Source organism: Poecile atricapillus, chromosome 19, assembly GCF_030490865.1.
Source record: "Poecile atricapillus isolate bPoeAtr1 chromosome 19, bPoeAtr1.hap1, whole genome shotgun sequence".
NCBI lineage: Eukaryota > Metazoa > Chordata > Aves > Passeriformes > Paridae > Poecile > Poecile atricapillus.
The window spans coordinates 10,445,099-10,467,060 of NC_081267.1; the positions used below are offsets into that span (position 1 = coordinate 10,445,099).

Genomic DNA, 21,962 nt, shown 5'->3' on the forward strand with positions numbered 1-21,962 from the left:
GTTTCAGTCAGTCTTTTTAAGATGTTCACGAGCCTTTTGCGCATGCTTCGGGGTTGTTGTTGAAACATCTTGCTTCACTTCTATTCTTCTTCCTGAAAAGTCCCACGCCTGGTCTGTACGAAAACAACCCCGACCACAACTTGCGAAAAGCTTTCCACATTAGCTTGCAAAGGAAAAGAGAGCAAAAAAAAGAAAAAAAACCAACCAACCACATCCTGATTAACTGACGAACATCATCCCAATTAATCCCAGTTAATGAACAAACATAATTCATAACAGTCCCCCCCCTTTTTATCTAGGACAATTCTTTGCTTTGTTCATTAAACCTTTTTAGTTCTTGTCTACTCCATTCTAACTCTTCTTCATCCGGGCCTAGGTTGATGGGTTCATATTTTGCCCGTATTAACATCAGATGAGCTGCTTCTAGTCTTTTTCTAACAATAGCTATTATTTTATTAAAGATGCAGGGACCAAGAGTTAATGCTAGAACAAATATAAGCACTGGTCCAGCTATTGTTGACAGAAGGGTGGTAAGCCAGGGAGACTGATTGAACCATTTGTGATACCAACTCTGGTGAGATTCTCTTTCGCGTTCCCTTTGCTCAAGCTGCTTCCTGAGCTCAGCCATAGTGTCTACTGCCACCCCTGTCGAATCCACATAGGTACAACATTGTTCCTTCAAGGCTAAACATAATCCTCCCTGTTGTATTAACAGAAGGTCTAATCCTCTCCTATTTTGTAGGACTACTTCTGATAAAGACCGTACTGATTTGGTAAGAGCATCAATAGCTCTTTCTATTTTTAGCAAATCTTCGTCCACTGATTTTCTCAATGTTGTTAGTCCAGCTCCTTGGGATACTAGAGAAGCTATACCTGTTCCTGCTCCAGCTCCTCCTATTGTTAACAGTAATGCAATCGTAAGTGCTGTAAATGGTTCTCTTTTTACTAAATGATGTTTTTCTGTCTCATGATGGTCTAGTACATATTCTTTGGGATGGTATATAATTCGAGGGACAATGATTACTTGTATACAGTATTCAGATTTTTCATCGAATTCTGTGGTGGACAAGCATGGTGTTACCCCTAACTTGGAGCATATCCATTTATTATTATAAGCTGGCACTAACCAATTAGCGACCTCCTTCTTCTGTATTTTTATAGTTTTATTACACAAGTACTTTTGCTCTGGAGGGATAGCTCCTATACATAACCCCTGTTCGGTAACTTGCGTTATTGTAATCCCCGGGGTTCCTTTTTCTCGATTCCATAAACACTCTCTGGGATTAGTTCCGTTCCTCCTTCTTATATTAGCTACTGACCCTATTGCTTCATAAAATGGAGGACGAATGTCATAACATAGCCAGCATTCTTTAGTTAATTCAGGATGGGTTTGATTTAAAACATTAAAGCTAGCTTGCATAATCTTCCAAAAAGTATCATATGCTTCAGGGGGTGAATGTTCTGTGGGTGGCATCATGATATCTTTTTCTTTAGATATACTATAGGTGGTATTACCGCTAGATGCAGGCTTTCTCTTCTCGGTTTCTCCTTCGATTATGTTTTTCAAGGGTTCATTGGGTCCTATTGCCTCTGGTAAATTATGAGGAATCCTTTCTTTCTTTATAAGAAAGTGTCCTCCTCGATCTTTTCCAGGTTCCCACACTCGTATTCCCCATGTCTTCCCAATAAACCAACCGAGGTCTGCCAATGTTTGAGATTTCACTGTAATTCCTAACCTATCACAAATGCCCTCCTCCGTGCAGGGTAGCCACTTTACAGAAATATATGGATCTGGGCCCCCTCCGGGTGTAAATCCTAATGCCAGGGTCTCACAACCCCAATATCCACAATAGAATTCTCCGGGATAATTGCAATATCCTTTCCCAGGATTCGAAGCTGGGCATATATAGATTGGTCGTCTTGGCGGACCTTTTGCAACTAACTCAAGAAACTGACTTGGCTGATCTATTGAAAGTAACTCAAAAAGCCGGCATTCGAAAGTGGGCGCCCCTGAACTGATTACCGATTGAATTACTCTCTGCTCTTCTTCCCTAATTAGGGACCACTCAAAGGGTTCATGCGTAACTCTATCATTCCCATAAACTCCCAATAAATTCCAAAACAATATCCAGGATAACAAAAGACCCATGGCTTTCCCATTCCAGTAATGGGGATCCCACCTCTTAGAGAAGTTATTCCCACTCTTGGGGCATCTCCTGGACCATAATATTGTGATCCCATTGACAACCGGAGAATTCCCTCCACTGTTTACTTCCCCTCTGCCTCGCCCGTCGACTCGGTTGCTTCGAGTCACGGGGTAAACCATCTTCTCGGCAGCAAGAGAATTGTTCAGGAGGGAACTGTCTCCCTGTCTGTGTGAGCCTCAGTCTATAAGACTGCCAATTACAATTCTTCACCTCCGGGGCTTTGCAGCTCGCTGATGCCACCCTTCGGCGACACAGTCCTGCCACTAGCCGGGCCACAAAGGGTCGAGGCTCGTTCGGGTGATAACAGTATAGGTCCGGATTTACCCCCTTTGTAAATATATTCCACCACTCGGCCGACCCTTTTTCTAGGTCTCCTGTTTTGACTCTTTGAGCTAATACCCAATCAGTTAATTCTCGCTGGAATGTCCAGCACGGCCGGCACACTCCTCGAGGGGGATGTCCGTTTCTGCAATGGGTCCACCACTTTTCCTTACAAACTAAACAAATAAAACAAACAAATGGATAGCAATTTCCCCCACAACTAATATCGGTGCATGTTACACCCACATCTTTGTTATAAATGTTTCCTTGCTCATTAAATTTAAGTGCCTTAGACAGGTGTTTAATTACAAAAGTTCTATTTTGGTTGCTCTTGTTCATTAAACTCTGAAATTTTAATGTCCATTATTATTTCCGTGGTCTCTTGGACAATTTAACCTTCAAGTCTCCCGCAGGACTAGTGACCATCCACTCTCTATTGCTCACTGGTCCTTTAATACGGCTGGCATGAGTCCATCCCTTCTCAGCAGTTCGGATAGCTGTGTTGGTGGTCAAAAGCACCAGGTACGGTCCTTCCCAGCGAGGTTGTAGAGTGGTCTCTTTCCACGTTTTTATGAGAACCCAATCCCCTGGCTTGACCTGATGTAATGTAATATCAAGAGGAGGTCTCTGGGTTAGTTGTCCTTTTCTCCAAAGTTCCTGGCGATACTGCATCAGTTTATGAATATACGTGTGAGTAATTTTATCTGAGATTCCCGGGTGGTTCATAGGGATTCCTGCATCATAGGGCATTCCATATAACATTTCAAAGGGAGATATTCCTATGTCAGCTCTGGGTTGGGCTCTAATATTCAACAATGCTAAAGGAATACATTTAATCCATGAGAGTTTAGTCTCGAGCATTAATTTTGTTAATTGTTTCTTAAGTTCTCCATTCATTCGTTCTACTAGACCTGAACTTTGTGGATGCCACGGAGTGTGTTCTTCCCATCTTATTCCCAGGGCTTCCACCAGATTCTTTATGATTTTAGATGTAAAATGTGGTCCTTGATCCGAATCAATAACTTCGGTTATTCCATATCTGGGGATTATATGTTCTAATAAAACCTTTGTTACTGTCTGTGCGGTGGCCCTGGTGGTTGGGAAGGCTTCTACGAAATGTGTAAGATGGTCTACAATGACTAGAATATATTTATACCTCCCTACTTTGGGGAGTTCTGTAAAATCGATTTGAACTTTAGAAAATGGTCTCACTGCTAAGGGTCTTCCCCCCATTGGCATTTGTCTCCGTACAGCTCTATTAACTTTTAGGCATGTGGGGCATCCCTGAGTAATATATTTTGCCAGATCATGTAGTCCTATACACATATATTTAGCCGCAAAATGGTCTATTAGGGCTTGGCTACCCCAATGTGTCTGTTTATGTAGATTGTCTAGAATCTGAAAAGCTATTGACTTTGGTAATACTTTTCTTCCATCTGGTAAATGCCAGTTCCCTTCTTTATTTTTAGTGCACCCCATTTGAGCAAGTTTCTGTTCCTCTTTTGGGGTGAGTACAAAAATTTTCAATTCGGGTACTGAGGGCCCCATTCCCTTTTCCTTTAACACTAGTTCTCGTAATGCTGCCTGTTTAGCTTCCTGATCTGCCGCATTATTTCCCCTTGTTTTGTAATCTACCCCCTTCTGGTGTCCTTTTAGGTGTACTACAGCTAGCTTTACAGGTCCTCGCAAAGCAACTAAAACTGCTTTTATTAACTCCTGATGAATCAAATCTTTCCCTTGTGAGTTGATTAATCCCCTTTCTTCCCAGATTTTTCCGAAAGTATGTATTACCCCATAACTATATTTAGAGTCCGTGTAAATTGTCCCAACCTTTCCCTTTAATCTCTTTAGAGCTCGTAGGACAGCATATAGTTCACAAGCTTGTGCTGACCAAGAACTGTTCAATGGTCCTGATTCTAGAATCTCCAATGTCTTCCCATCTATAACTGCGTATCCTGATTTTCTTTTCCCTTCAATCACTCTGGAAGAACCATCTACGAAGATTCTCTCCCCATCGTCTAATTCTTCTTCTTCCAGGTCGGGTCTAATCTTTGTCTGTTCCTCAATGGTCTGGAGACAATTATGTGTTAGTTCTGACTCTTCAGACCCTCCATATAAAAATTGGGCAGGGTTTTGGAGGCTCGTTGTTTCTAAAGTTAAATTCGGAGCTTCCAATAAAATTCCCTCATATTTAAGTAGACGGGAGTCTGATATCCATTTCTCAGCTTTCTGCTGCAACACACCCCGGATATTATGAGGGGACAACACTTTTATGCAGCTATTAAAGGTGATTTTTCTGGCCTCTTCTACTAATAAGGCACATCCTACGATCACTTGCAAACAGGTAGGCCATCCTCTGCTTACGGGATCTAATAACTTTGACAAATATCCTACCGGCTTTTTCTTCCCAGCCCATTCTTGGGTCAGGACCCCATATGCTGTGCCATCACTCACATTTATAAATAAATAAAAAGGCCGATTCAGATCCGGCAGACTTAAAACTGGGGCGTTTATCAAATCTTCTCGTAATGCCTGAAGGTTCTCCTCATCTTGCTGAGTCCAAGTAATTAAACCCCCGAGAGTCAATTTATGATATAAAAATTTAACTTTACTACTGTAGTTTTCGATCCATTGCCGACAATATCCCATTAGACCTAGGATTTGTCTAATTTGCCTTTTATTTTTAGGAGGTGGTAATGACAAGATTCCTTTTATACGTTCGGGGTCTATTTTCTTTTCTCCTTTGTTGATGTAATGTCCTAAATATCGTACTTCTTCTTCTACAAATTGTAGTTTGATCTTTGATACTTTGAGACCTTTTAATCCTAAGAAATTAAGGAGTTTGATACTTTCTCTTCTGACCTGTTCTTCCTCTTTCCCCGCAATCAATAAGTCATCTACATATTGAATAAGAGTAATACCTGAAGCAGGCTTGTATTCTCGCAAAATGTGTTCTAGTGCTTGTCCAAATAAATTGGGGGACTCAGTAAAGCCCTGAGGTTAAACCGTCCACCTCAGTTGTTGTTTTCTCCCAGTATCAGGATCCTCCCATTCAAATGCAAAGTAATCTCTGCATGTTTCATCTAAGGGACAGGCCCAAAATGCATCCTTTAAATCAATCACACTATACCATAGATTTTCAGGGCCTAATTTAGTTAGCAACGTATAGGGATTGGCCACTACGGGAAACCGAGAAATAGTTCTTTTATTTATTTCCCGCAAATCGTGTACTAATCGATACGTCCCATTAGGCTTCTTTACCGGCAAGATGGGAGTATTAAATGGGGACATGCAAGGTTCTAATAGTCCTTGATTTATAAGTCTCTCTATTTCTGGTTTTAATCCCTTCCTTCCTTCTAGTGAAATAGGGTATTGTTTGATTTTAATTGGAAGTTCCGGGTTTTTAATTTTTACCGTAAAAGGGGGTATCTCTAGTCGCCCTACAGTCTCCGGGGTATACCAAACCTCAGGGTTAATCATCTCTTCATCTTCTACTCTAAAGGGACAAAGCTTTATTTTTATTTCTTTATTCTCCACTTCCAAGTTTATTCCTAATTCAATTATTAAATCCCGACCTAATAAATTAAACTCTGCTTCAGGTACTACTAAAAGATTCCCTAACCCTATCTTAAATTTAGTTTCTACCTCTACATCTTTAACAATTCCAACTTTAAAGGGTTCTCCCTTAGCTCCTACAACCAGGGCTGTCTCTCTGGAGAGTTTACATCCAGAGGGCAGTTTTTGTACGGTAGATCTCTCAGCCCCCGAGTCTACCAAAAATTCTATTTCTTCGCGGTGGGGACCCACTTTTAGTTTTATCAAGGGCTCACGATGTTTCTGGGTCCCCATCAAGTACAAATTGAGCCCCTGACATCCCTAATCTTCCTTGAACATCTTTTCATCCTGCACCTTAATCCTGCAATTTCTTTTAAGATGTCCCTTCCTCCCACAATAAAAACAATTCCTTTCTTCTCTTCTTTCTTCCACTCCTCTATTTCCCTCCCGGTTTGGGGGCTTCCCCCGAAATGGCCGTCTTTCCTGTTTATCCAATTCTCTACTTTCCCTGACTGCCGCAACCATCATCCTAACTTGTCTCTTATGACTCTCATCCTCCCTCCTGACATAAACTTTCTGCGCCTCTCTAAGAAGTTCATCTAATCCTCTATCTTGCCAGTTTTCAATTTTCTCTAATTTCTTACGTATGTCATCCCAGGCCTTAGCAACAAACTGAGTCTTTAATAAAGCCTGACCTAACTGAGTGTCTGGATCCAAACCAGAATACATTTGCAAGTTTTTACGCAATCTTTCCAGCCACTCATTGGGAGATTCTTCCTTCTTTTGTCTCTCATTAAAGGCCCTATTGATATTCTGACCCCTAGGAACTGCTTCCCTAATTCCCTGAATAATTATAGTGCGCAAATCCTGCATATGTGTGCTATGATCTCCGTTCTGGTGGTCCCACTGAGGCCTCTGCAGGGGCCATTTTATGTCTGCCTGGGGTCCTTGTGCATGTTGAGCGTCCCAAATGCGCATCCCTGCAGTCCTTATCATATTCTTCTCTTCAGTGGTAAACAATATATTTAAGATGGACTGCAGTTCATCCCAAGTATAGATATTAGGTCCTAAAAATTGATCCACTCGCTCAGCGACCCCCAGAGGATCTTCTAAAATCTTTCCCATTTCCTTTTTAAAATCTCTCACATCCCCCGAACTGAGAGGTACTGAAATAAATCCTATCTGTGGATTAGGACCTCCCATGGGCACTTCTCTTAACGGGAACAAGTTTTGTTGCCGTGCACGGCTCCTAGTTCTGGGTCCCTGATCTTGGCTTCCTTCCTGCTCATTTGGTCTTTCTTGCAGACCCCGATCTCCCTGATTATTTAACTCCGGCTCCGCCTGTGGCGGTGGGGGAGCCATCGGTTGCGGTGGGACATACGGTGGGGGTCTTACAGGAAGATCCTCTTCCTGTCGGGCTTTTTGTTTTTTACTTTCCGGGTCTATTTCTGATAATTTAAAAATTGAGACTCCCGGTCCTCCTGGGCGTGTAACCCAGACTGCTGCATACTCACTCTCCTCTTGATTGAATGGGATTTTATTATTTACCCAAATATTTAATTTTTGTTGCATCCAATCCTCAGTAGAACCGAACTTTGGCCACCATACTGCCTCATCAATTTGTTTTCCTCCCCACACTTTTACACAATAATAGATCATCTTGGCCTTATCTTTATTCCCAGTCCCAGGATAATACTTCCACATCTCCAACATAAATCCCAATGGGGAGTCCCTGGGTACTGGAGAACGCTTCATGGGTGAAAGGAGCTTGCTTCTCCCTTGTCCCATCTTCCGGAGTGCCTCCTCTCGATCGTGTGTGCGTTTCACTCGCTTCACTCACTTCCCCTTTTTCGTGACCCACGTCCTCGCGGACAATGGGAAATGCACTACTGAGGGTCCGCACTCGCTTGGGGAATCCGGCTGCCAGTTCCCCTCTCAAACACACAAACCACAATCGCCACACTCCGGGAACCCGACCCCGACCGAACGGAAACCCCTGCCAAACAGGCAGTAACTTACGCGTCCACGTTCCGCGTCTTCGTCCGGACTTTTGTGCACAAAATTTAAGGGGTCGACCGGTCCTTCCTTGCCTCCCTGTTTTAATTTGAGTTCGTCGGTGGAAGTAGGGCAAGCAACCGAAGCTGGGGCCGCAAGTTGCAGCGGGGCGCCCCCCCAAACCTCAATAGCTCACCAATATTCCCATCCGAGTCACGGCACCAATTGTTATTGATTATATTGATTAATAAGAGTCAAATTAGCAGCTAATTAACAAATTTTATTAATCATTGCAGCAAAACAAGGAGGCAATGCAGCGCTGGGCGACAGGGGGTTTTTCTATCCCGCCAACTGCCGCGCATACTGAGGTTTCAGTCAGTCTTTTTAAGATGTTCACGAGCCTTTTGCGCATGCTTCAGGGTTGTTGTTGAAACATCTTGCTTCACTTCTATTCTTCTTCCTGTAAAGTCCCGCGCCTGGTCTGTACGAAAACAACCCCGACCACAACTTGCGAAAAGCTTTCCGCATTAGCTTGCGAAGGAAAAGAGAGCAAAAAAAAAGAAAAAAAACCAACCAACCACATCCTGATTAACTGACGAACATCATCCCAATTAATCCCAGTTAATGAACAAACATAACTCATAACAATCCTGGGGGTGGAATTGGGGGTCCCAAGGCTGTTTTGGGGAACCTGCTGGTGATGGAGATGGGGATCCCATGCCAGGTATGAACCTTCTCAATGTCTGTATGGGGTTTTACAGTTTTGGGGAGTTTTTGGAGCATCCAAGGATGGGTTTGGGGTCAGGGGAGGTTGGGGTGTCCTGGGGGGTTTGGGGGTTCTCGGCAGGTTTGGGGGTACCTGGGCAATGTGGGTGGCAGTGCTGGGTACCCCGTGCCAGGTTTGAACCTTCTCACTGTGCACGGGCAGCGTCAGCGTGTTCAGGGAGATCCTGGGGGGCCCGGGGGGTCACCCCAAATCCCAGGGACCCCAAATGCTGAGGGACCCCCCGAACTGCCCTCACCGCTGGATCTGCTGCAGGCAGGGGGGCACCAGCACTCGGCCCCCACCCTCCACCATCACAGGGGGGCTGTGGAAGGAATCTGGGGGTGCACGGACAGGTCGGGTGGGACCCCCGAAGTCCTGGGGGAGGGGACACGGGGGGACTTCCAGAAATTCCCATTATAAGGGGAATGAAGGGGGTCCCAGGAAGAGTTTGGGGGGGCTGGGTGGGTCATGGGGGGACCACCAGGAGTCTTAGGGGAGGCAGGGAGGGCAAGGAACAGGGCAACCTCTAGGATGGGTTTGGAGGGGAACCGGATTGGAGCTCTCATGGCAGTAGGATGGGAAGATCTGCCCATGGAATTCTATGGGAATGGCATAGCAGCGAGATCCATCTACAGAGTTCACATGGGAATGGGACAGCAGTAGAATCCATCCGTGGAGGTCTCACGTGAATGAGATGTCTGAGATCCACGTGAAATCCCAGGTTCCCAAATTTTGCCTTCCTAAATCCCACATTCCCATATTCCCATGGGAATTCTGCCCTTCCCACCTTCACACTCCAGCATCTCCCGCCCATATCTGACATATTTCCGGAGACATTCCCTGCAGCTGTGAGCCAGGGAATTTGTTAATCCCTCAGCCTGGATCTCAGGGATCCCCATGGCGGTGCCACAGTTGCCATCGCAGCCCCACAGATTCCCCAGCCCCGGCTCCCCCCGCTCAGCCCCGCTCTGGCTGTGCCGCTGCTGCAGCATCTGCAGCTCCTCGCTGGCACCGTGCCGGTGCCGCTCCTTGTGCCGGCCCTGGCTATCCCAATATCCCAGCTCTGGCTATCCCAATATCCCAGCCCTGGCTATCCCAATATCCCAGCCCTGGCTATCCCAATATCCCAGCCCTGGCTATCCCAATATCCCAGCCCTGGCTATCCCAATATCCCAGCTCTGGCTATCCCAATATCCCAGCCCTGGCTATCCCAATATCCCAGCCCTGGCTATCCCAATATCCCAGCCCTGGCTATCCCAATATCCCAGCCCTGGCTATCCCAAGATCCCAGCTCTGGCTATCCCAATATCCCAGCCCTGGCTATCCTAAGATCCCGGCTCGGCTCCAGCCGCCATCCCCGGCGGCTGCAGCTCTGCCCGGCCCCGCTCGCTGCGGCGGCGCTGGAAGGGGATCCCAGCCAGGGACCCCATGGACATGGACTGCGGGAAGCCCGGGCCGGGCTCCGACAGCGCCGCGTGCAGGGAACGCAGGGAGAGGAGAACTGGGGGGACATTTGGAGATTTGGGATCGGGGGGGTCACGGCTGAAGGAAAGGGGGAACGGGGAGAGCCGGGAAGGGCATTTGGGGATGCCAGGAGTGACAAGAGGGGAGGCTAGGGCTGGCTAGATGTGGCATGGCTGGAGTTCAGGGCGTTCCTGTATCCAGGAAAGGGAGCTCCAAGGGTCCCTGGTGTCCCCATTGCCAGGAGAGGGCAGGGAAAGCCGGGATGGCTGGGAATAGGGGTCCCGGGTGTCCTCAGTGCTGAGGAAAGGAGGGGCTGGGTGCAGGGAGAGGCAGGAATAGGGGTCCAGTAGGGAAATGGGTCAAGGAGAAGGGGGCTCTGGGGGCTGCGGGAGGCGGGATGGCCGGGAAAGGGGTGCAGGCATTCCTGGTGCCCGATAAGGGGGTGCAGGGTGGGACCCACGGCCGGGAATGGGGGTTCGGTGGGATGGCGGCGCCCAGGAATGGGGGTTTAGGGGCCCCTCGGCGCTCCGGAATGGGCGATCAAAGAGTCCCGGTGCCGGGGGTCCCCCTCACCTCTCGCCGCCCCCCGGGAGCGCCCCCGGCCCCAGCGCTGGAGCCATCGCGCTGCTCCGCTGCGGCCCCGCCCACAGCCCCGGCCCCGCCCCCAGAGCCGCCTCCGGCCCCGCCATTGGCGCCGCTCTTTGCTGCCCGCCAATGTCATACATGGCACTATGATGTCATACAGCCATGCCATGATGTCACAGCTTGCTCTGTGATGTCACACAGTCCCGTCTATGATGCCATAGCTGCACAGTGACGTCACACAACAAACTCTGAGCTGTCACACAGCCCCTTTCTGACATCACAGCTGCTCTGGGGCTCCAGGACACAGCCACAGAGGTGCTGCTGTGACACAGCCCCCTCTGGCACATCCCACAGCCCCTGCCAGTGCTGAGCCCCTGGGAGCTCTGTCTGGGCCTGCTCGTGTCCCTGAGCTGCCCTGGCAGGGCCCCAGCCCTGCTGGGCTGTGCTCAGGAGCTGCTCCTGGCCAGAGCTGTCTCCCTGCTGTGGTCTGTTCCCATGGGAACATCTGCCCCATTGTTATGGTCTGTTTCCATGGCAATCATAACCAGCCCCCTGTTGCTATATTGTTTCCATGGCAACCATCACAGCCCCTGTTGCTATGGTCAGTCCCTTGGCAGCTCCATGGAGACCCCATGCCAGGGGTGGTTGCCATGGACACCAGCTCAGGCCTGGAGCCAGGGCCCATTGCCATGGCAACCATTTGCAGTCCCATCCCCAGGCTCATGGGATCACAGAGCCACAGAATTGGCTGAGTTGGGAGGGACCCATGGGGATCCTCCAGTCCAACTGCTGGCCCTGCACAGGACACCCCAACAATCCCAGCCTGGGCCTGGCAGCGCTGGCCAAACGCTGCTGGAGCTCAGCCAGCCCTGGAGCTGGGAGCCTTCCCTGGGGAGCCTGTTCAGTGCCCCAGCAGCCTCACGGGAAAAACCTTTTCCTCACATCCAGCCTAAACCTGCCCGCCTCAGCTCCAGCCGCTCCCTCCACTCCTGTCCCTGGGCACCAGAGGGAAGAGGTTCCCGCAGCCCCCAGCCAGGGACCCGCTCCCAAGGCTGCTGCCCATGGCAACCAGGCCTGGCACCAGCTGGGATGCTCGGTTTCCATGGGCTGGGCTTCAGGAATGGGATTCCCCAATTTCCTGCTCCTACTGAAACCGCACTGCTGCTCTCTTCCCTCCCACCTCCCATGGAAAGCACAAAAGGCAAAGATCCCATGCTGGGATAAGAACAATTTATTGAGAAGAGCAACGGGATAAGGAACAAACAGGAACAGAAAAAAACTGGATAACAGAAGGGATAAGACAATCTATTCACAGGGAAAACTAAAATGCCACCAACTGGCTCTTCCTGGGTACGTATTTCCTCCTGTCTGGAAAAGACACTTTTCTCCTCTGGTGAGAGAGAGGGAGTCCTTTTCCTGCCCCTGGCAATGACTTGAGATTGAATTGAATATAATGACAAGGACATGGTCAGACTCTCATGGTCTCTGATCTCACATCATGTCATTCCATGGGCAGGAAAAGGTACAGGTGTCTTCCCAGCATGGACCACAGGGAACATGGATCACCAGGTCTCTTCCTGACCTCGGTCCTCCAAGGCGGGATGAAGATGGAGCAGTGCAGAAAGCTCTTCCTGCACTTGGGGCATTTACAGGGCTTCCCTTATCGGTGCCTCCGTTGGTGTTTGGTCAAGCTAGATTTCCAGGTGAAGCTCTTCCCACACTGGGGACACTTGTAGGGCCTCTCCCCAGTCTGGATGCGCCGGTGGGTGATGAGGGTGGAGTTTCGCTTGAAGCCCTCAGGTGTGAATCAGGTATTCGTGAGGGAGCAAGGGCCCCTTTCCCTCTGGGAGCGGCTTTTGATGAGTGTAAGAGAAAGGTTTGTCCATAGAGAGAGAATGGAGGAGCACTATCATAGAAGGGAATGGAAAACCATTGAGGAAGGGATCCAACAGCTGAGAGAAGTGGCGATATTAGAGGTCCTTTTTGGAAGGGGTGGACAGCATGATAATGACCCTGACAAAGTCAGGTGCACTGGGCAGATGTTGTGGAGTCTGGCAAATCTAGGGCCACGTGACTACACCACCTATATTGCAACGATTAATGCCAATAACGGCCGAGAGACGGTGGGTTCTGTTGCCACCAGGCTTAGAAATTATGACAGTATGGTCCATGGCCCACATCAGGCTAAGATTTCTGCTGTGATTAAGGAACTCAAAGAGGAGATGAGGGAAATGAGGGAAGAGATGAGGAAGAGCAGTTCCCATATGGCACCAGTGCGGGTCACAAGCCCAAAACTCCAAGCCCCACGTCCCCCAGCTAGAGAGAGAGGGTACACCTCACGAACTGAGCTGTGGTTCTTTCTACGTGACCATGGGGAAGACATGGGAAAGTGGGATGGGAAACCCACTTCTGCCCTGGCAGCACGAGTGCGTCAACTCAGGCAGGGAACCAGTAACCAGAAAGGTTCCACTAAAGTGAAGGTAGCCTCAGCCTCCCGTGACGAAACTGCCAGATATTACAGAAAAGAGGATGATCCCCTTGAAGGAACCTCTAGCATGTATGCCCAGGGAGGAGAGGATGACCAGTGCTAGAGGGGCCCTGCCTCTAGCCAGGAAGAGGCACAGGAAAACCGGGTCTTTTGGACGGTGTGGATCCGATGGCCTGGCACATCAGAGCCACAAAAATACGAAGCTTTAGGTGATACTGGTGCACAGTGTACCCTAATGCCATCAGGACATGTGGGGGCAGAACCTGTTTCCATTGCTGGGGTGATGGGGGGATCACAGCAGTTGACTCTGTTGGAAGCTGAGGTGAGCCTGACTGGGAGAGAGTGGCAGAAACATCCCATTGTGACTGGCCCAGAGGCCCCGTGTATTCTGGGCATGGACTTCCTTCGAAATGGCTATTACAAAGACCCAAAGGGACTCAGGTGGGCTTTTGGAATAGCTGCTGTGGAGGCAGAGGACATCAAGCAATTGAACACCTTGCCTGGACTATCAGAGAACCCATCTGCAGTAGGACTCCTGAAAGTGGAAGAACAGCGAGTGCCAATTGCCACCTCGACGGTGCACCGCCGGCAGTATAGGAGAAATCGAGATGCTGTGATCCCCATCCACAAGATGATCCGAGAGCTGGAGAGCCAAGGGGTGGTCAGCAAAACCCACTCACCCTTCAACAGCCCCATCTGGCCTGTGCGCAAGTCTGACAGAGAATGGAGATTGACTGTGGACTATCGTGCATTGAATGAAGTGACTCCACCGCTGAGCGCTGCCGTGCCGGACATGCTGGAGCTCCAGTACGAGCTGGAGTCCAAAGCAGTGAAGTGGTACGCCACTATCGACATTGCCAATGCATTTTTCTCCATTCCCTTGGCAGCAGAATGCAGGCCTCAGTTTGCCTTCACGTGGAGGGGAGTGCAGTACACCTGGAACCGACTGCCCCAGGGGTGGAAGCACAGCCCCACCATCTGCCATGGACTGATCCAGGCTGCACTGGAAAAGGGTGAGGCTCCAGAACATCTGCAGTACATTGATGACTTCATTGTGCGGGGGAACACAGCAGTGGAAGTTTTTGAGAAAGGAGAAAAGATCATCCAGATTCTGCTAGAAGCCAGCTTTGCCATCAAGAAGAACAAAGTCAAAGGACCTGCTCGAGAGATCCAGTTCCTGGGAGTAAAGTGGCAAGATGGACGGCGTCAGATTCCCACTGAGGTCGTCAATAAGATCACTGCAATGTCTCCACCCACCAGCAAGAAGGAAACGCAAGCTTTCCTAGGTGCCATAGGTTTTTGGAGGATGCGCATTCCTGAGTACAGCCAGATCGTGAGCCCTCTCTACCTGGTTACCCGAAAAAAGAATGATTTCCACTGGGGCCCTGAACAGCAGCAAGCCTTTGCTCAGATCAAACAGGAGATTGCTCATGCAGTAGCCCTTGGCCCAGTCAGGACAGGACCAGACGTGAAGAACGTGCTCTACTCTGCAGCTGGGAACAATGGCTTGTCCTGGAGCCTTTGGCAGAAAGTGCCTGGGGAGACTCGAGGCCGACCACTGGGATTCTGGAGCCGAAGCTACAGAGGGTCCGAAGCCAACTACACTCCCACAGAGAAGGAAATCTTAGCTGCCTATGAAGGAGTCCAAGCCGCCTCAGAAGTGATTGGCACAGAAGCACAACTCCTCCTGGCACCCCGACTGCCAGTGCTGGGGTGGATGTTTAAAGGAAAGGTTCCTGCTACTCACCACGCCACCGACGCTACATGGAGCAAGTGGATCACCCTCATCACACAGCGCGCCCGTATTGGAACCCCAAATCGCCCTGGGATTTTGGAGATAATTACAAACTGGCCGGAAGGTGAAAACTTTGGTCTCACTGATGAAGAGGAGCAGGAACAAGTGACACGGGCTGAAGAAGCTCCACCGTATAACCAGCTGCCAGCAGAAGAAACACGCTACGCTCTGTTCACTGATGGTTCCTGTCGCATCGTAGGGATGAACCGGAAGTGGAAAGCAGCCGTATGGAGCCCCACACGACAGGTTGCAGAGGCCACTGAGGGAGAAGGTGGATCAAGCCAACTTGCTGAACTCAAAGCTGTTCAACTGGCCCTGGACATTGCTGAAAGAGAGAAGTGGCCAAAGCTGTACCTCTACACAGATTCATGGATGGTAGCCAATGCTCTGTGGGGATGGCTGGAGAGGTGGAAAGAGGCTAATTGGCAGCGTAGAGGAAAACCAATTTGGGCTGCTAAAGAGTGGAAAGATATTGCTACCAGAGTAGGGAGACTACCAGTGAAAGTCCGCCACGTAGATGCCCATGTCCCCAAGAGTAGAGCTAGTGAGGAACACCAAAATAATAAGCAGGTAGATCAGGCTGCGAAAATACAAGTGTCAAAAATAGATTTGGATTGGGAACATAAGGGAGAGTTGTTCCTAGCCCGATGGGCTCATGATGCCTCAGGTCATCAGGGTAGAGATGCCACCTATAAGTGGGCACGAGATTGAGGGGTGGATCTAACCATGGACAGTATTTCTCAGGTTATCCATGACTGTGAGACATGTGCTGTGATCAAACTGGCCAAGCGGTTGAAGCCCCTCTGGTACGGTGGGCGGTGGTCCAGATACAAGTATGGGGAGGCCTGGCAGATTGACTACATCACACTGCCCCAAACCCGCCAAGGAAAGCGCTATGTGCTCACCATGGTAGAAGCCACCACTGGATGGTTGGAAACCTACCCTGTGCCTCATGCCACTGCCCGGAACACCATCCTGGGACTTGAAAAGCAGGTCCTTTGGAGGCATGGCACCCCTGAGAGGATTGAGTCAGACAATGGGACTCATTTCAAGAATAACCTTATAAACAGCTGGGCTAGGGAACATGGCATTGAGTGGGTGTACCATATCCCCTACCATGCACCCGCTGCTGGAAAAGTGGAGAGGTACAATGGACTATTAAAAATCACCTTAAAGGCACTGGGTGGAGGATCTTTTAAAAACTGGGAGCAACATCTAGCAAAGGCCACCTGGTTAGTCAACACCAGAGGTTCCACCAACCGAGCAGGTCCTGCCCAGTCTGAGTCTTTACATGTAGTAGACGGAGACAAAGTCCCAGTGGTACATGTCAGAGGTCTGCTAGGGAAGACAGTTTGAGTCAATTCTACCTCGAGCACAGACAAACCCATTCGTGGGGTTGTCTTTGCTCAAGGACCAGGTTGTACATGGTGGATAATGCAGAGAGATGGAACAACACGCTGTGTACCTCAGGGAGACCTGATCATTGGGTAAAAGGTTACTGCCATTGTCTGTACATTAAACCATGCAGACGTGAAATAGAAGGAAATGTGCAAGTGTTGAAGGTATGAGCAAGTGAAAGATGGTGTTCTGAGTGAGTAAAATGAGAGAGTGGGGAATCCTGCAGCTCTCTAGCGTGGGGGTCTGGATTCAGTAGCTTGGTGTGGGGCGTGACAGGGGCATGATGGATATATTGTTTGTATTTTTTTGGGTGGAACGGAGGGGAAGTTTTTATGAATATAAAGGTGTGCAGAGTTAGAATGTTAGTTTTGGCAGTAAGTCGACGATATGGGGATAAGGGGTGGAATGTCCTGGGTTGATTATGATGTTAAATTGTATCCCCATTCGTCCACCTAACCCAGAGACAGGTTTTATATTCTTAAAATTCCATCTAAGACTAAAAGTGAGTGGAAAAGAAGCACCGAGTCTGTTATCAGAGGCTGTACTTGCTCCCCCCGCATTGGGAGTTTTGACTACAGCACAGACAGACAACAAGACACAGATCGCCTTGGCTTTCCAACTAGCCGGAGCAGAGAGGTCTTCCTGGACTGTTTTCTTTCCCTTTTCTGAAACAAATCGAACCTGCTTTGGACTGGGGACTCGGGGGAGCACCGGGAGCTTGCACCCGTGGACTACCGGGAGCCCAGCCTGGGCAGCGGCATTTTCCAGCGCCGAAGGGACTGATAACAGAGAGAACACCCACAGGAAAGAGACCCTCTGAAGTTTTGTCATCTTTTCTGAACGGCGAGAGGTTTTGTAATTTGATATCATTCATTTTTGTGCTGGGTGGTGCTGTGCCTGTGAAATAAACAGGTTTTTTCCACTTCTCTCAGAGAAATCTCTTCCCGAACCGGTTGGGGGGTGGGGGAAAAGAGCCACGTGGGTTTGCTTCCCGGGGAGGGGGGGAAGCCCCACTGGAGGTTTTCTCCCAAATTTGCCCTAAACCAGGACAATCCTAAATGAGCTGCAGAAATGCTCAGGTGCTTCTGTGACTCCAGCGGATACACACAAATGGTTGGCTTGGGATAACAACAGCCCTGTTTTCTACTGCCACTCTTGTGTTGGAGGTACCAACACTGGCTTGTTCCATTTTATTGGAGTATCCTAGTTTGACACTAGGCTGGACATCAGGCACGCTGGTGCTGAGGCAGTGAGATAATGCTTCAGCTATGGAAAAAGCTGGATGCAGAAAGAATTAGTTACTTTGGAAAAGGGTATGTGAATGAAGAATTTTTTGGAAATCAGCAAATTTAGCATCGGCAGCCCAGGGGCTCCTTCTGCTGCCCTGAGCCCACAGAGCAGGGCAGCCTTTGCTGATGGTTTGAGCTGTTCCTAAAGATCCTGTTGGGCTGTCTGAGACACTTGGGCCAAGGCATTGCTTCCAAGCTGGGCCACTTTGGCTGGGCTGGGTGGAGCCCCAGGGCAGGGGGCAGCGTGTGCAACGGCCCTTGGTGACACGGTGCAGCATGGTAACCGTGGAATGGAACGGGACAGGGTGTCCAAGGGCCCTTTGTGACATGGGGTGACATTAGTGTTGGCAGTGACACAGCCACGCCACAGTGCTTGGTGCACGTGACAGGGCAGGACGGGACAGAGTGGTGCTGTGAGGAGCCCCCGCACGGCGCACTCATTCCTTGCTGACCCACAGCCTTTCCGAGGCGTTACTCCTGCAGGTCACCTCGAGGCCAGACCACAGCACTCAGTGACCTGCAGCCTTCCCGAGGCTTCACTTCTGGTGAGGTGAAGCACCACACTTCTCAGGTGTGCTCAAGGCCAGACCGTGGCATTTCCTCACCGCGGTCCTTGACAAGGAGTCTCCTGTCCTTGTGGCACGAGCCCCTGAGACCTGAGTGCAGGACTTGCTGTCCTGCAGCCTTGCCAAGACTTCACTCCTGCAGGTGCCTTCCAGGCACGGCTGCAGGACTTGCCAACTCAGACCTTTTCTGAGCCACCTCTGCTGCAAGTAGCCATGAATCCAGGCAGTGCTGTTGAGCAGAGACCTCCAAGTGTCACCAAGGTGACCGGGGAGAAGGAGGAGAAAGAAGGCCCTGGGACTGCCCCAGCACAGCAGCCTGGAGAGCTGGAGCAATTCCAGCCATCGCAGGAGGGTGAGCGGCAGACCTGGGCCACAGGGCTGGTGCCTGCAGCCAGCTTGGCCTCGCCCCATCCCATCCCATCCCATCCCATCCCATCCCATCCCATCCCATCCCATCCCATCCCATCCCCTGGGGACACGCCCATGGACAGGACAGAAGTGGGGCTGGGGCAGACACCCTGGAGCTGTACTCTGTGCCCTGGGGCATCCCGGGGCTGTCCCTGCCTGGGGAGTGCAGGGCTGGGCTGTGTTCTCCGGCCTCTCCCGCAGCCCCTCAGCTCTGGCTGCGCTCGCTCTTTGCCAGGAGCAGCCATGGAGCGCACTCGAGAGCAGGGACGCAGCCGTGGCCTGTTCCGCACAACAGCGCAGGTACCTGCAGCCATCCCCAGCTGGGCTGGGCCTGCTGTCCCTGCTCAGCCCAGCACCACGCTTGGAGCACTCCATGCAATGTCCCTCATTTCTTGCCCTTCTGCTGCAGATGATTTGCAAATTCATGAAGAGAATTTGGGAGGAAGAGACCAGTGCCATGGGCACTGTGGTCAGAGCATACTCTCCCATCTTCAAAACCAAGACCTGTGCTGCCCTGCTGGACATGCTTGTGGAGGAGGGTCCTTCCAGTCCAAAGCAAGTAAGCAGCCTGTGGCCTGGCTTCCATCCTCCCAGGAATTGCTTGGCCACACCAGCTGCTCACTGTGAGCCTTTGAGGCCATGGCAGTGTGGTGGGAAGGGAAGCACTTCTCTGGGAAGCTGGGCACATTACTCCCGCTGGCAGCTTTCCAAGTTTCCCTGTGCCTTCTCCAGGTGCCCAGCATGGTGAGGTACATCCACCAGTGGCTCGAGGCTAATGAGTTTCCTGAGTACAATCTGTGCAGGCCCCTTCTGGATCTGACAGAGGCACAGCCTGCTGACGTGGTGATGGCTCTCCTGCGTGTGGCCCCATCGTGTGACAGGTACAGGGCCCACGTGCCCAGAGGGCTCAGGGCATCACCCTGCACAGCCTGGCCCAGGTGTCTGACAAACAGAGGATTCCAGGGCCCTGTGGCTCCTCCCTTTGTCAGCCCTGGCACAGCAGCCCCTGAGCCTGCTGCCCTCAGGGGCCAGTCCCCACAGGGCTGGGCTGCCACTGAGGGGCAGGGGGCAGAGGCAGGGCTGGCAGCCAGCTCAGCTCCCTGCTGCTGCCCAGGCCACGGTGATGTGTCCCAGACCCCCCTGACACAGAACTCTGACCCCACAGAGCTGCTACCACCATGTGGAAGAGCATCATGTGCTCGTGCAGGGCTGCAGAGCCAGCCATGCTGATACTCCTGGATGTGCTGGGCAACTGGCCAGAGCACAGCATGTGCACCTCCGATGGGGACCACACGGCTGTCCCTGCCCTGGCTGTGAGTTTCTGCAGCTGACCTTTGCTCACCCCAAGGTCACCTCTCCCTCAGGTCTCCATCCTCCCTCCTCCCATGGCATCTCCCTGCATCAGGCACTGGGCTCAAACCTGGCCTAGGAGCAGCTCCAGGGCCACCAGGCTGGCTGCTGTCCCTACATCTCCACTGGCCTCTCCCTCCCACGCTCAGGCCCTGCCACATGGACACCTGGGCACTGAGCGCTGACTCGGGCTGCTCTGTCCTTCGCAGGCAACTGTGGTGATGTGGAAGATGCTGCAGCTGCCCTGTGTCCCACATGCAGTGGCAGTGTATTTCCCCCGCCTCTTGGTGCATCTGCTCTTGCAAGTGCTCTTCAGCACACTGGATATGCCAGAGGAGGTCGATACCTTCTGGAAGAGATGCCAGGAGCAACACGGCCTTGCCATCAGCCCCAACAGGTGCTCCATGCCAGTCCTCCTGTCCCTGCCATGTTCCCAGGGCAGGAGCCCGTGCTCCCAGCATCACCTGGGCTTTGCTGTGCACACAGGTTTGCAGTGCAGACCCTGAAGGCCCTGCTCTGCCGACTGCACTATGAGGATGTGGTGGCGGCAGTGGAAGACGAGTGTGGCTGGGACACGCTGCTCTGTGCTGGCACGCACCACTGTGCCGTGGCTGTGCTGGCCAGGTGAGCTGCCCCCAAACAGCGTTTGTGCCCTGTGCCTGGGGTGCCCCACACAGTCCCAGTGGTCATGGGCCAGAGGGCCTTGTCACCAAGGGATGGCCAAGGACACTGCAAAAGCCTGGGAGAGGAGGGTGCCCAAGAGCAGCTGCCTCCCAAAGGGCCTGGGTCCCCTTGCAGGGTGGTGGAGAAGGGCCAAGCTCCTCCTGTGAGTCAGTCCATGGAGAGGTTTGTCCCGCTGGCTCAGGGTCTTGGTTCCTTTTTCCTCCCGTCAGAGGAACGCGTCACGTGTCCCTACCCTTGTGTTCTGCGATTGCATTCTACCTGCTCGGGCTGCTCAGCAAAGACATGGCACACGGGGATTTGGCCGCCATGGCATTCCTTGTGGAGGTGAGCCTGAAGGCCAGCGCTGCCTCGCTGAGCTGTCTCCCAGCTCTCTGCCCTCTCGGTGCCGCAGCCGCCCGGGACGGTGCCCACGCCCTGTGCTGCTGCCTGGGCCCAGCCCTGTGCGGTGCTGCCCCATCACCGGCCTGTGCTCTTCAGATGTTGGAGTGCCTGGACTCGAGTGAATACCGTGACAGCGTCCTGGAGATCACATCAAACAAACTGCAGAGCGAGTGCAGGGAGAGGTGTCGCTTGGCACTCAGAGGCCTTGTGGTGCTCGGCAAGAATTCCTCCATGGTGAGAAGGGGGCAGCGGCTGCCGGCGTGGGGCTGGGGAAGGCAGTGGCTTGCGCTTGGCTGGCCTTTGGGCACTGAGGCAGCTGCTGCCAGCTCTCCTGCCTCCTGCCTCTTGCCTTCTGCCCCAGGGCTTTGGCACAGGCCTTTGGCCTCTGGACCCTGTGGCAGCAGGGTGGCATTTCACACACTTGTGTTCCACACAGGCCAAAAGAATGTGGAGCCTGCATGAAAGGCTCGTGGAGCTCCTGTGGGAAGATGACAGCGATGTGCTTGGGATGAGCATTGCTCTCCTCAGCCGTTTGTTCCTGTACAACGCTGGCCCGATAACCATCCCCCTCGGCCTGCAGCTGGCTGAGGCGCTCCTGCCGCTCTTCGACAATGTAAGGCTCTGTGTCTCCAGCCATGGCCGCTGGCTGCTGCCTAGGCACTGTGCCCTGTGCATTTTCAGGCTGTGCCCAGGTGGGCCTGAAGCAGCTG

The 21,962-nt window shown here is 51.3% G+C and overlaps 1 pseudogene; it reads left to right on the forward strand.

Moving 5' to 3' along the window:
- LOC131586382 (zinc finger protein 208-like) overlaps window positions 1–21,962 on the forward strand; it is a 761,426-nt pseudogene that overhangs the window by 475,794 nt on the left and 263,670 nt on the right.